General features: G+C 46.1%; 1 long non-coding RNA gene across 2 annotated transcripts; it reads right to left on the bottom strand.

Moving 5' to 3' along the window:
- Positions 1–2,348: 2,348 nt before the first annotated feature.
- On the bottom strand, positions 2,349–12,471 carry LOC138113559 (uncharacterized). 2 transcript variants are annotated; one of them, XR_011152227.1, is made up of 3 exons: positions 12,255–12,471; positions 10,189–11,732; positions 2,349–2,575 (listed from the first exon to the last, which is right to left on the bottom strand). It is a non-coding gene; the product is annotated as an uncharacterized lncRNA (long non-coding RNA). The 2 variants fall into 2 exon arrangements; XR_011152226.1 differs by lacking the exon at positions 2,349–2,575 and adding an exon at positions 5,369–8,415.
- Between the last annotated feature and the right edge of the window lie 984 nt (positions 12,472–13,455).

The following is a 13,455-nucleotide window of genomic DNA, read 5'->3' as shown; positions in this document are numbered from 1 at the left end:
CTGCTTGGGCAGGGGACTTCTCTTCCTGGCTGACCTGGCAGAAACAGCCTCAGCATTGCAGAGCCATGATCTTTTTCAGCAGGGAAAACACCTCACCTGGGGGAAAATAAGTGTCAAAGTACCACAGTTCTCCATGGGACAGAAATTGTTGTTACCAACTCTCCTGCCAAAAGCCCACTCTGCCCTGTCCAGAGAGGGTCAGCAGGGAGTGAAGGCTGCCCTGCACGTGCCCTGCCAGCAGGGAAAGGGACAGGCATCAGCAATGACCAGGAAAGCGAGGTTAAAACAAAATCCCCAAACACAGTCTGACACTGAATGCCAGAACACCATTCCTGGGCTTCCTTATCAGGCCTGACAGCTTTGCACAAACACTGCCAGCCTGTGCACTGCGTGGCAGTGTCCCCAGGACTGCCTGTCCCCCATGACACAGCTGTGCTGGCCCAGCACACACCTGAAGCCAGCAGCCAAAGTGTTCATTCTGCTCACAGGGGTATCACATCTTTGAAGAATCAGTCACTGAACACCAGGTAGTTTCCACAGCTGGTAATTAAACCGATTTGGACATCCAAAGGGCAGTTCTCTTGCCAAAGTGCAACAGCTCCTGGCAGCCAGCCCTCCCAGCTCTCCTGCATCCTGCTGTTGCCATGGCAGCACGCAGGATGTGCACCTCAGTGCTTATTAGACTCCAAGAAACATTTCCCATGTGAGTTGGGCTGCACAATCACAGGCATATAACTGTTGAGCCATCATGGTATGAAAATTAGCAATGGCCATAATTACCCAGAACTTGAAAAGCTGGAAGAGCACTCATCTTTGTGCATTGGCCGTCCTCATTTAAGGGTTTATCTCTTGACTTGCAAAATGCTCCAATAAGCACTGTCTGCTACAGGTGAGCAGACATCCTTTTTGTTTGACAAAGGAGCCCCCTTCCCTTCCCTTCCCTTCCCTTCCCTTCCCTTCCCTTCCCTTCCCTTCCCTTCCCTTCCCTTCCCTTCCCTTCCCTTCCCTTCCCTTCCCTTCCCTTCCCTTCCCTTCCCTTCCCTTCCCTTCCCTTCCCTTCCCTTCCCTTCCCTTCCCTTCCCTTCCCTTCCCTTCCCTTCCCTTCCCTTCCCTTCCCTCCCCTCCCCTTCCCTTCCCTCCCCTCCCCTCCCCTTCCCTCCCCTCCCCTCCCCTTCCCTCCCCTTCCCTTTCCCATTACTGTAATTCCTTTAATATTTACTCCACATGCAGTGTTTATTCTGCAGTTAGAAAGGAAATTCATCTGCTGTAGCTGTTCTAGCGAGCCCTTGGATTGCCAGCAGCAAATGTAAACTCCAGTGTGACCTCCTGGGTCTGTAAAGCCTGTTGCCCTCAATCGTACTCTGCCGTTTTAGGATTTTTTTAGGATTCCAAAGATGCCAAAAGTAATCTTAGTTTACATTAAGTACAGGTCAAAGACACTCACTGAAGCCAAGAGAACTACTTGCACGAGTAGGGCCTACTGGCAGAGAAAGGATTACTGGTAGAAATGGGGATTAAAAGACTGAAGCCATCGGACTTTAAGTCTCTCTTTTGCTGTGTCAGGTCTTGATTATGTAAACTGGCCACTGGAGCTGAAAGACTCCCAGGATGACGTTGCCTGGAGATCACAGCCCCACCTACATTCCCCCAGGGTTACGCTTGGGGCTTTTAAAGTTTTTGTCATTTTGGAGGACACCCAAGCCTAATTACAGTAGGGACTGGGTGCTGCCAAAAGCACAGAAGCTGCTCAGAATGTCTTCATACTGTAATATTGCAAAAGTGGCTCGCTGAAGCCAAGCAGTTGGTCCAGGCTGTCTCCCCACAGAGGGGAATATTAAGGAGTGAGGCAGTGACAGGCAGTGACACAGCACACATGGCAGCAACCCTTTCAGGGCTGTCACAACACCCTGCACCAGGATAGTGTGCACTAGCTGGCTGCCACGAGGGTCCTCCAAAACACATGGGGGACAAGGTCACTAATAGGTGCAGGGTGACCCAGTGTGTTGATCTGAGACATTTGCTGCAGAGGGGGAGCACTGCGATGTTGAGTCATGTCACACAGCCACTGCTTTGGGCCAGTGACTTGGCTACAGTCTGGGATGCTGCCCTGCCTCCTGCTTGTTAGCTGGGGCACAGGGAATTTTGCCCAGACCATGGCCTGGGAGTGTGAAATAGAGTGGCTCTGATCTTCCTTCCTTCCTTCCTTCCTTCCTTCCTTCCTTCCTTTCCTTCCTTTCCTTCCTTTCCTTCCTTTCCTTCCTTTCCTTCCTTTCCTTCCTTTCCTTCCTTTCCTTCCTTTCCTTCCTTTCCTTCCTTTCCTTCCTTTCCTTCCTTTCCTTCTTTTCTTTCCTAGTTTCAACTGCAAGCAAGTCTGTCTTTTACAATGCATCAGTCACCAGTGAACTCAGTGGTCTTCTGTATAGGGTGGACATCAGAGCTCTGATTCTGTGCTGGATGGGGGCTGAGTAGGACTGTCCTGCACACATTGCCTCGGTCCTGGTTTCTGGCCATCCACAGTGCTCCACCGGAGGACCTGCAGCCTGGTAAAAACTGCTGTGCTGGCAGAAGCCACAACCTGTGTGGGGTGAGGAGGAACAGTGGGGAAAAGGTCCACACAGGAGCAAAGCTGAGAGCCTTTTCCTATCAGCCTCCAGCAACAGCGTTTTAAACCCCCACGTAAGTGCAAGCCTATATTTCAATGCCTGCAGGTTGCTATGGACAACCAAAGATTTCTAAACTGTTGCAGAGCAGAGCCACAACACTCTGTACACTGCAGAAACACTTGGCATTTCTGTTATCAAGAGCTCCATGTTGGAAAGTAAGGAATACTTTTATATAATAATCACTTTTCAACTGAAGATGCGGAATGTCCGATCACTCTGAGGTGAAACCGATCCCTCAGGTAACCCCCACCCGTTTAAATGCTCTGACACGTGAAATCACCTCCTCAAACATGCAGCCCCTTCAGATAGCCCACACAACGGCAGGGGCAAACTATATGGAAGCAAGTTGCTGGGATAAGAGCAGGTTCTAGAGAATGACAGGGGAATTAATGGGGAGAAAGGTCCGTGGAGTCAAGTTTTGCCATGCACGTAGTCGTGGCTGCAGAAGCTGCAGCTCTGTAGAGAGCAGCCTCTGACTGCACGCACAGCACTGCACACCTGACCCACAGGTGGGATCTCTCCTTGCAAAGGGCCCACCTCAGCATGTGCCAAGGCCTGTGCTCCCTGGCCGCCCCTTCCCTTGGGAAGAGGAGCGTCCTTCCCAGCTGGACCGGGCATAACAGGGCTACTCTGACGTGATTGCACACACAACAAGGGCTGTTCCTAGAGCCATGATGAGTGAGCCAGGGACAGGATACAGAGCCTCTAAGACCCCTCATCCATCCAGATGGCATCCTTCATGTGCAGCACGTCCTCATCTCACACGGTTTCAGGAATGAAGAAAACACACCCATAAGTTTTTTCTTTGGATCTATCTCATGAACATTAACACGGTGTTATTAATGCTGTGCCTTCTGGATGCAGGGAAGCTGTTGCCTGCAGTAAGAGTAGGGCAAACAAGGTAGAGCAAAATGATCTGCCAACATCCTGCAAGAGGTCTGTGGCAGATCTATGGCAGACTTGGGTCCCCAGAGCCTGCTGAAAGCATTGCAGTTTCTATCAGGACCAAGATAACTATGAAATATAGTTACCCCATTTTAAGAGGGTGAAAAGTGCCTGCAGAGTCTGCAGTCACAGAAACTCATCCCCCCCAACCTCTTGCTGTAAGCACAGAAATGCACTTTCATTTGGTCTAAAGTGAAAAGTGTGATACAGGAATATGCAGAATAGTTAGTAGAAGTACAATCTCTGAAAAATTATTTGGCTTGGCACAGGGAAAATGTCAAGGAAAAAGATCTAGGAGTAGGTTTTGCTTATCCTACTCCATCTATACCCAATGCATGTCCTCCTCTCTTTCAGCAGATCTGCAAAGTGCCACCTAATTTATCTTCCCACCGACACAGGCACAGAGAGCACACCTCCATGATTAATGGACTTTTACACTCAAGGAGTTGGTTACATTGCAGCAGACAATGAGAAATTTGATTACCACTAATACGGTATTGACACAAATGTCAATGCTCTAAGACACACAATATCATTTTGAATCAAGGATCCCTTTCATCATTGTTATTTTTGTTTGCTTCTTCCATTTCAATAAGCTCTTGCTCTGTGTATTACCCAAATACTCCAGACTAAAACTACCTGGGGACACTTCAGTTTTTATGTAACACTTCATTAAGTAGGAGGCACCCTTAACAAAAAGGTGTTTGTGCTCACATAGCCCTGTTATCATTTAAATACACAATACTCCAGCAGAAAACTCTGGTCAGCTGATGCCTTTACCTTAGTGATAACTAATCTGTTGTTTTATCAAAGTCAAATATAGCAGGAAGTGGAAATAATGGCTTTTTCTTTTTTGTCTCTGGAGAATTGTACTGATCAAATCAGCCAAATCTTGGCCAGTCAAAAATTAAATTAAGCTTGGCAATCATGTCATGTAGCCAAACAACCGAGGCAGTGAGATCCACAGGTGGGATCTCTCTTTGCAAAGGGCCCACACAGCATGAACAGAGGCTGCAGCTGGCCAAGGCTTGTGTTTCCCTGGCCACCTTCCTTCCCAGCTGGGCAGAGGCACAACCCTGCTGGGTTCTCTGTGGGACAGTGACTCAGTGAGAGGCTGAAGGGCTTTGGACTCAAATGTCTTGTTCTGGATTTCCTTGGCCAGGCTGCTGGTTTTGGACTGTGGGACCTGACCTGGGCTTTACCTCTTGCCTCCTGCTTCTGGCTTGGCCAATGGAAATGGGTCCATGCAGAAACCCAGTTACCCTCACCGAGCAGTCGTTAAATTTCCATATCTTCAAGAAGGAATTAGCTTAGCTTCTGACACAAAATTTTGATAAGGACTGGAGAAATAGGCAGGGTGGGAGAAGAAGCAGAGTTTCTGGGGACAAGGGCTCTTAGTGGCACCCATGCAACCATTAAAGTTCTTAAACTCAGCATGGAGGCTGCACAAGAAGTTATACCAAGCCTTGAAGCTGATCTCATTTCTATCCACAACCTAGAGCAGAGCAGAGGAAGAGGAGCAGGAGGCAGGAGACAAGCTTTATGACCAAGTGGCAAAGTTCACTCATCACTTTAAAGTCTAAAGCTGTGCTTCAAGAAATGAAAGCAGAGCCCAGGCAAAATAAACACAACAGAGCTTACCTGGGAAAAACCCGACTGGAAACCGGCAAAACCAAAACACTTTAAGAGCTAAAGAAATGTAAAAATAAACTCTCCATATTTTTTATTAATGTATTAAGAGTTTAAAGTCTGTAAAACCATTTGTAACCATGTGAAAGGAGCAAAGTATGAGATAAAAATGCACTGTGAGGCTGCTAAATAATGTCCTTGTCTCTGTACTGCTGCAGGATGTAATGGGGTGGCATCTGCATCCAGCCTCCTTGGAGCAATGGACTGAAGTACTGTCCAGAGGGGGTGTGAAAGGAGGACACACAAGCTCAAACTGATAAATAAAACAGAAAAAACCTCCCACAGGACACTGAAATGATGTTTCTGCTGCTCATGCTGCCGGTATTCAGACATTATGGCCTCTGACTTGTTTCATCTGGTAAACGTGTTACACCTTCTGGCCAATAATTACTTACATGGCCATTTCTTTCTTCCTCAAGAACTAGAAATTCTCACAACCCAGTGTTATCACAGATTTATTATTTACTGGTAACAGCATATTTAAAATACAAAAAGAAGGAACTGAGCCACAAAGAAGAGCAATTTGATACTACCTTCAGGCTTGGGAGAGAGTCAATTCTGTAAATCAGGAATAGAGTCTAATAGAATATAGAGAAAAAGGCTGATTCTGAGTCTGCCCAGGTGCTCTCCAGCCATGGAAAGTCACAGGACAGCTCTGCTCTTCACCACCTCCTAAGGATTCCCAGATCATATTCCAGCTCCCAGAACATTAAAAGGGAGGCAACAAAGATCACTACACAAATGGCTGGTCATTAGTTCAATCTATCAAACAACCAGAGACAAGAACTACAATTACACCAGTGAATATAAAAACTGCATGGAAATGCCATCCTTTTCACACTGCAGGCTATGAAACAGGCAACAGCTGTGACAAGGAAAAACATTCCCTTCCTCATCACTGGAGATTTAAAAGACCGAGTTAGACAAGAACCTGCCTGGTGAAGGCAAAGCCAGTCCTGCCCTGGGGCAGAGGGTAGCCTGAATGACTTAGAAACAATGATATCCAAGCCGTTTGCTACAGTCGTACATGTGCAACACTTCCCCACTGCAGTACTGACTGTCCAGCAGTCTGTCTGCTAGCAGATGAGATCATGGTTACTACAGTAACCACGGTGGTTTTCTTTTCTAAGGGAGAGACAGAGGAGGTTTTTTCTGTCAAACTGTAAGTATGCTCAACTCAAATGCTTAAAAGCCTGCTGCTGCCAGGCTCTGCAGATTAGCCCTGAACCAGACAGTAAGAGCAAAGTTTGGTCCATGTGTGGGCACTGGTGGCATCCTCAGTACAGAGCTGAGCACTGCTCTCCCAAGAACTTTGGGGGAAATTTTTTTTTTAAAAATGCCCCCCCAAATCTCCTCCCTCCAGGTTTTAAAAATGGCACATTGAAACCTAAGTGAAATAGGTACAGAGACAGAGAGTCAAGATAACCAAGAGCATTAAGGGCTCTCCTTGGCAGGCTGGGAACAAGCTTGGTGTGAGACTGGGACTTGCTGTGCACCCTGTAAGTCAGATACATGGACTGCCCTCTGCAGTGTACATCAGACAGTGCGTGGGTGGCGTGTTCCTAAGCCACTGGACTACTTTACAATTCAAGTTGCACGTGTAAGTAACCCTGCCACTTACCCCTACTCTTTGAATCTAAGTGTGAGAGCTTGATCTGACACATTTATCCTTATTTGCTTTAAACATTTCTCCATTGCTTTACGTTTACCTTCTGTAACAGAGAGATAAATGTTATTCTTCCTTTGGTAACCTACTAGCGCTCTATTGGTACTCATATAGCTGACAGGGATAGTCTCTAATGCTCCTAATCCTCCAGTCCTTATTTGGGGAGCCATTACTTGGGAAAAATTCATTTTGAATCATCAGACTTGGCCTGAAATTGAACTGAAGGAGAATTTATTCACCCCAGATGAGCCTTAAATGCTCACCAGTAAGAGCAAAGGCTTTCTAAACTGGCCCTTACTATGCAAGTGGGACTTCACACCTCCCATCCCAGTGCCGATCAACTGCAGAGATCATCCCAAGGATATTTCTATTGCCAAGTAAATACGAAATTTTTATGAATTTATTGATATCTGGGTTTATGCCTTGTATCCCATTTTCATTGCCATATGTAAAACTTGGGGATTTTCCCCCCTGCTCTGTGAAAGTCTTCCACTGGGATGTGGTTCTTTGTGCTGGGCACATCTAACAGCATCACAGTCCCTTTGTCCCCAGCACACAGTTTCCCATCCTATTATATTTATGTCTTTGCTTGACTTTCTCTGCCAGCACATTTGTTGTGAGAATAACAGCCCTTGGGGGCAGATAGTTCTTATATTTTCTTCATGCCTAAAATAATTGTACCTACTTATTAAAAACCTCACTGACGGTATGACAGTACTGACAGTATGATACAATAACCTTTGTGATTTATTTATCTTTCAGTGAGCTTTAGAGAGAGCTACTGCCTCTTTTCCAACTTTGTACTGTATAGTCCATCATCAAATGCAGTGCTGCGCTCTGATGTTTGCAACATCTTACAACAAGAAATTGGTCTTTGAATTACATTTATTCTACCCTTATCTAGTTGATTTACTGGTTCCTCAAATATTTGCTTCCTTACACTATCTTAATTGAAGATTCCTCCTGCCTGTATTTCCCTTCACTGCTATTCTACAGAGAGCAATACTCTCCAAACAGCACGTTTGTGCTGTCTTCCCCATCTTTGTGTACACCACCTTTCCTACTTTTTTCCATCACTTTAGCCTTTAAATAACTCCAAGCAAAAGGTTTTAAAGGTTCCAAAACCAGCTGGATTCTGTGATACATTTTTCCTTTTCCCCAAGGAAGGCCTGCCTTCTGAAGGCACAAGCAAAACATTTATAGGCAGTAAGGAACCTCGTTAAGGTCCCTTGTCCTTGTCTTTTTCTTGCCCAGTATTTTTCTGATAATTTGGCGTGCGAGGCAAGAAGGTGCTGCTGATTCCAGACCTCTGCCCTGCAGTGTCTCAGCTCTCACAGAGCCCAGCTTGGAAAGCAGGAAGAGCCCCAGCAGACTGGGACAGCAGAGACAAGGTTTCTCCAGACAAACAATGAGGCTCTGCTAGCTCAGCCCTGCTATCAGGTGGATCTGTACCTGCGAATGAAAAGCAGATGAAAAGATGTACAAATTTAATCTGTTGGATGGTGTTTGTTTTTTCAGTCAGGTAACTGGAGTATGGGATCTTGCATCACAGAGCAGGCTAACAACCCAAGAGTATAAGTAAGCAGTAACAAAAAGCAAAACAGAAAAGGAAAGGTTCTTCCAGAAAAATACCAATCAGAAAAAGCAATTTTTAAATATGTTAGAGGCAGACACATGCAGGGCTGGTACAACTCAAGGGCACTGACTAACAACTTCACTTTATGATCTCTTCTGCACCATACCAACCTCTTACATAAAGTAGTATTTATTGGCAAGGATTTACATAAATCAGTTCTAAGCATTCCTTTGATTGGTTTAACCCTTCTAGGTTTTTGCATCTTTCACTGCCTCCTGTTTATCCTCAAAAGAGAGAAGGGACATGGAGCACCTGATTCTCTCCTCACACTATCACAGTGTGTGGCATGGCACATGACAGTACTCCTTATTCTTTTCTAGTACCTGTTAAACTTTCCCAGGGCTACTAACACATTTGCAGCCAAATTTTGAAGCTTCCTTTAAAACAAAAAAAATCATCCAAAACTGTGTCTTGTTGGATTTTTAAAAATTATATCCAAAGAAGGCAACTAATAATGACCACAAATAGGAAAGCTTTGCCTGAAGTTGCTAATAATATTCTATCATCTTATCTTTAAATTCTTTTTTGTGGATTAGAGATGCTAATAATTATGAATCCCCCCAGCTTCGTTTTATCTAGTACAGTAACATAATCAAAATTATCCTGCTCTAAACTCTCTATAGCAAATCCTCTTTTTAAAGCCCTTGTTCAACGTTCTCCCTCATTTTAATTTCCTTTGCTGCTGCTTATTATGCTGAAACCTGGCATCTGAAAACTGAACTGTAGCATTAACCGTTTTTTCAGCACAGACCATACCTATTCTTTCTGGTTATTAATGCTGTAAGTATATTTTTAAAAACCAGGCTGCCTGCAGTGAAATGCCTTGCATTCCCATTGTGTTACTGTAAGTACCATTATTATGAAGAAATGATTGACTTTGTTTAACACTGTTCAAATAGTCTGCAGAGATGTCTGTGGTTCCAGTGTCATTCTCTTGCTTTAATTATAATTTTAATCATCCCTGATCTTCCATTTGTTTGTGCAGTAAGATAATTATTTTTTTCTATCACAAAGCACTGAAACGATGTCTTAGTATTATTATTTTTTATTATTGATTTGTGCTACACTCCTGCTCACTCACTCCCTACATCCTCTGTTTCCAGTGCTGTTCCTAAAACCCCACCATCTAATGGTACATCCTGAAATGGCCTGCTGCATCTTAAACCCCATCTAATTTCTTTCGCCTCCTGCCCTCTGCTCAGAGTGTTTGCTGACTCATTTAGTTTTGGGCTCACTACGCCCACCTGTAGGGGAACAGAACAGTTCAGTACAACCCACAGCTCTGGGAATTCTCAAAGCCCTTTCCTTGCTCTGTGGCCAATAACCTACATCAGATGTCCTTCCCAGCTTGTGGCAGACTATGCCCTTTGCTTTTAGGTCTACAAATTCCCGCAAGAAGGGAGATGCAAGAGCGGGAGCCCAGTCTCCTGGGACATATCTGCCTTCAGCAGTACTCCTGTAATATCTTTGGCAGGCAGATCCAGGGGAACTTGCTCTGCACCAGGACACCCTGCAGTGCCACCATGTGACACCAGCCTTGAGACAGCAGACTGGGGCAATGCATATCTTTCAGCACACAGCAAGCTCACCTCAGGCTGCAGCAGGGCACACAAGGCTCAGTTGTGAAGGACCAACGTGTTGATTGGTTCCTGAGGTCACTTCAAGCCCAGCGGAAGCTCTGCCAGGGGATAGAGGCACTCTCATGCTGACCACAGGCACAGCAAGGCATCATGCCCAGAGGTGCCCAGGTGACTGTTGTTGCCTTGCAGCTGGTGGGGGATCAACCTTTTTAACCAAGCTTATCCTGAGATAAGGTATAGCTGTATTTCTAATTGAATACCCAGGCATGCAAGGGGAAGCACTGAAGCCCTATTAGCAGCCACCCTCTGTGAAGCAGAAGATCCTGCAGCAGCATACTGTCTGTAATTACAAGCCACTGAACTATGGAATGTCAAAAATAGCAGAAAACATGGGGTTTGTAGAATTTGCTGTATGAGTTCCTCAGAAGGAGATTCAATGATAGGTTTTGACAAAACCTGTCTTCCCCTGAATATAAATGTCAGGCTGCAATCAGCAGATCCCTGCTGGCACAGACTTACGGGGGCAGGCAGACGGCAGCCGAAGTTCACTGCAAAGGCACAGCAAAGGAACCTGCAGCAGCTCTGGGCTGGGTGTGGGGGCTCAGCATTCCCAATCTGCACGTGCCACACACAAACAGGTGTGTGCTCTTCTGAGATTTTGAGAACATCTTCAGGCAGCTTAAAAATCAGCCTCATAAGAACATGCCTCAAGTCTGAATGCAGAAAATCTGGAAAACACCTTAAAACTCATGCTGGGCTGACTGAACCTACTGCTCCCCACAGCCTTAACTCGAGGAGGGACATGAAGGACTCCCTAGCCCTCTCCCAAACCTCTGCTGCAGCAGACTCCCTGACAGGCTACACCTGGGCAAGGGAAGCATGACTGATCGTAGGGAGCAATACCAGGGCTGCAGAACCCGACCCCCAAGTCTGCTCAGCCACCTGCAAGGAGTACCTGCTCACCTGCCTGTGTTCATCTGAGAAGTCAGGAAAAAAAATAACTCTCCACCTGATTATCTGATTAGTCTTTGGATGCCTGTGCACACTAGAGAGCCTGCAGGTCATCTCCCGGAGCCAGAAAAGAAATATTACTTAGAAACAATTAAAGAGAGGCTCAGGCTGTGATGCTGGATTCATTTTTTAAAAAATCCTTAAGCATGGCAGGTATTTGGGTATTGATTGTTAGTTCATGTCCACACCTGGAAATGCGGCAAATTTCTGCTTTCTGCTCCTGTAATTTCAATGAACAGGTGTTAGACGTGCTGTCATGTCACTTGATTTTCTGCTTTTATCTGTGGGTTTCTTAGTTCAGTGTGAAGGGTTTCTCATCCTCCAGCGGGCTGCTGGCAGCTGCCTGCCCTCTCCTGGTAGCCTGGGGCTGCAGAGAAGGGACTTGCCCATCGGGAGACGGTTTCATGCAGACACGGGAACCCAAAGCAGATCCACACAAAGGTTCTCCTCGCAGGCTGCAGTGGGCGCTGGAGTCTTCCAGTGATGGGTTAATCTTGCGATTACTTGTGAACTGTACCAGAATACTATGCTTTCAAATGTACCTGAAATAAGATAAATATTGCAGCGGCTGTAAAGCCCAGAAAGGTAGAATCAGAGCAAGGGGAGAGGGGGGCTTTTCTCATCAGTAGCTCTGGTATTTTACATCCAACAGCAAACAACATATCTATTTCCAGAGCAGCTGCACCACTGATGTAAATACACCAGGTCAAGTACACCCAGCAGAGGTGAATATGGTCACCAGGTAGCCACAAAGAAAGCATTAAGCTAGGGCTAAACACACTGAGCATGTCTTCCCCTGTCTGACATGGGGAGCAGGCACCAGAGCAACCTGAAAAAAAAGCAGAAGCTGCACATGGAATAAAGATCTCACTAACACCAAACCTGGGGCAAGGTCGTGGTTGGGGTCTCAATCTGCCATCTTTTAGTTTAGAGCTGTCACAACAGGCCCTGCTAAAATTTCTCTTCTCATTCTTCTTACAGGCCACCTTTGTGTACTGGAAGGGTGCAACAAGGCCTCTCCAGAGTATTCTCTTCTCCACACTGAACAGTCCCAGCTCTCTTACCCTGTCCACATTGGAGAGGCGCTCCATACTTCAGACTCCCTCAGTGGCTCTCTCTAACTTTCAAGCTTTCCTCGGAGAGGCTGCTCTCTAGCCTTCCTTCCAAGTAACAGCAAAGCTGAATCAGATGTGACTTAGAGAGATGACTGTTAGCTTCCTAACAGTCCTGCCATTCCTTTTAAAAGCCATCCAGAACAGTCATCTCCTTTTCTTTGCCTAGGTGGAAGACTAATTAGCACCCAAACCACTAACATGTGTGCTGAGAGCAATGCTCTGGTTGTGAGAGCCACACACTCTTCAGCTTCCATTTCACACTGCCTGTCCAAAGAGATGAAATCATTCTCACCACATGCTTGAATTCACATATCATCCTCAATCAGTTTGACTTCACATGGCTATTGGCAGGGAACAGCCTGTGCATCCTGACTGACACTAGGGCCAGAGCAGAAAGAAGCTGATGCAGAACAACCCTTGTCTATCTTCTGCATTGCACTCTCTTCATAGAATCATAGCATGGCTTGGGTTGGGCCTTAAACATCACGCAGGTCCAACCTCCCTGTTATGGGCAGGGACACCTTCCACTAGACCAGGTTGCTCAGAGCCCCACCCAACCTGGCCTTGAACAATTCCAGGGATGGGGCAGCCACAGCTTCTCTGGGCAACCTGTGCCAGTGCCTCACCACCCTCAGAGGGAAGAATTTATTTCTAATACCTAGTGTAAACCTACTGCCATTTCTGCAGAGGTTGTGCTTTTGCATTAAATACTGTCTTCCTTTTAACATTGCTCAGCTGGATTTAGCACTGTATAAAATGATTATTGCATTAAAAATAATTGTACAAAAAGCAGCAGCAGCAGCCAATGCTTAGGACTGATATGTCATCATCCTCTTTTCTCCCCTGCAAGACATGAATAAAAAGCCAATCCAGGCACAGGTAAAAGGCTAACACCAGTTCCCCAGCAGGGAGAGGAGGGAATGCTCACCTGGATTTAGGTGAGGACAGGGGCAGCTGTGGGGATGGAGCAGAGCACCACTTACATACCCTCACCATGCCTTCCACATTTTGCCCACTCCAGCACAACAGCATCATCCACTCACCCGCTCCTGTTCTGGGGGCTGGCACCTGAGGAGACAGCGATGATCAGCTCCTGCTACTGCTGCCAAGCCACTTAGCTTCACAGGATCTTATTTACCAGCTCCCCACA

The sequence above is a fragment of the Aphelocoma coerulescens genome, chromosome 7 (genome assembly GCF_041296385.1).
Source record: "Aphelocoma coerulescens isolate FSJ_1873_10779 chromosome 7, UR_Acoe_1.0, whole genome shotgun sequence".
NCBI lineage: Eukaryota > Metazoa > Chordata > Aves > Passeriformes > Corvidae > Aphelocoma > Aphelocoma coerulescens.
The sequence above is the reverse complement of the archived record's forward strand: the minus strand, read 5'-3'. Positions and strand labels throughout refer to the sequence as shown.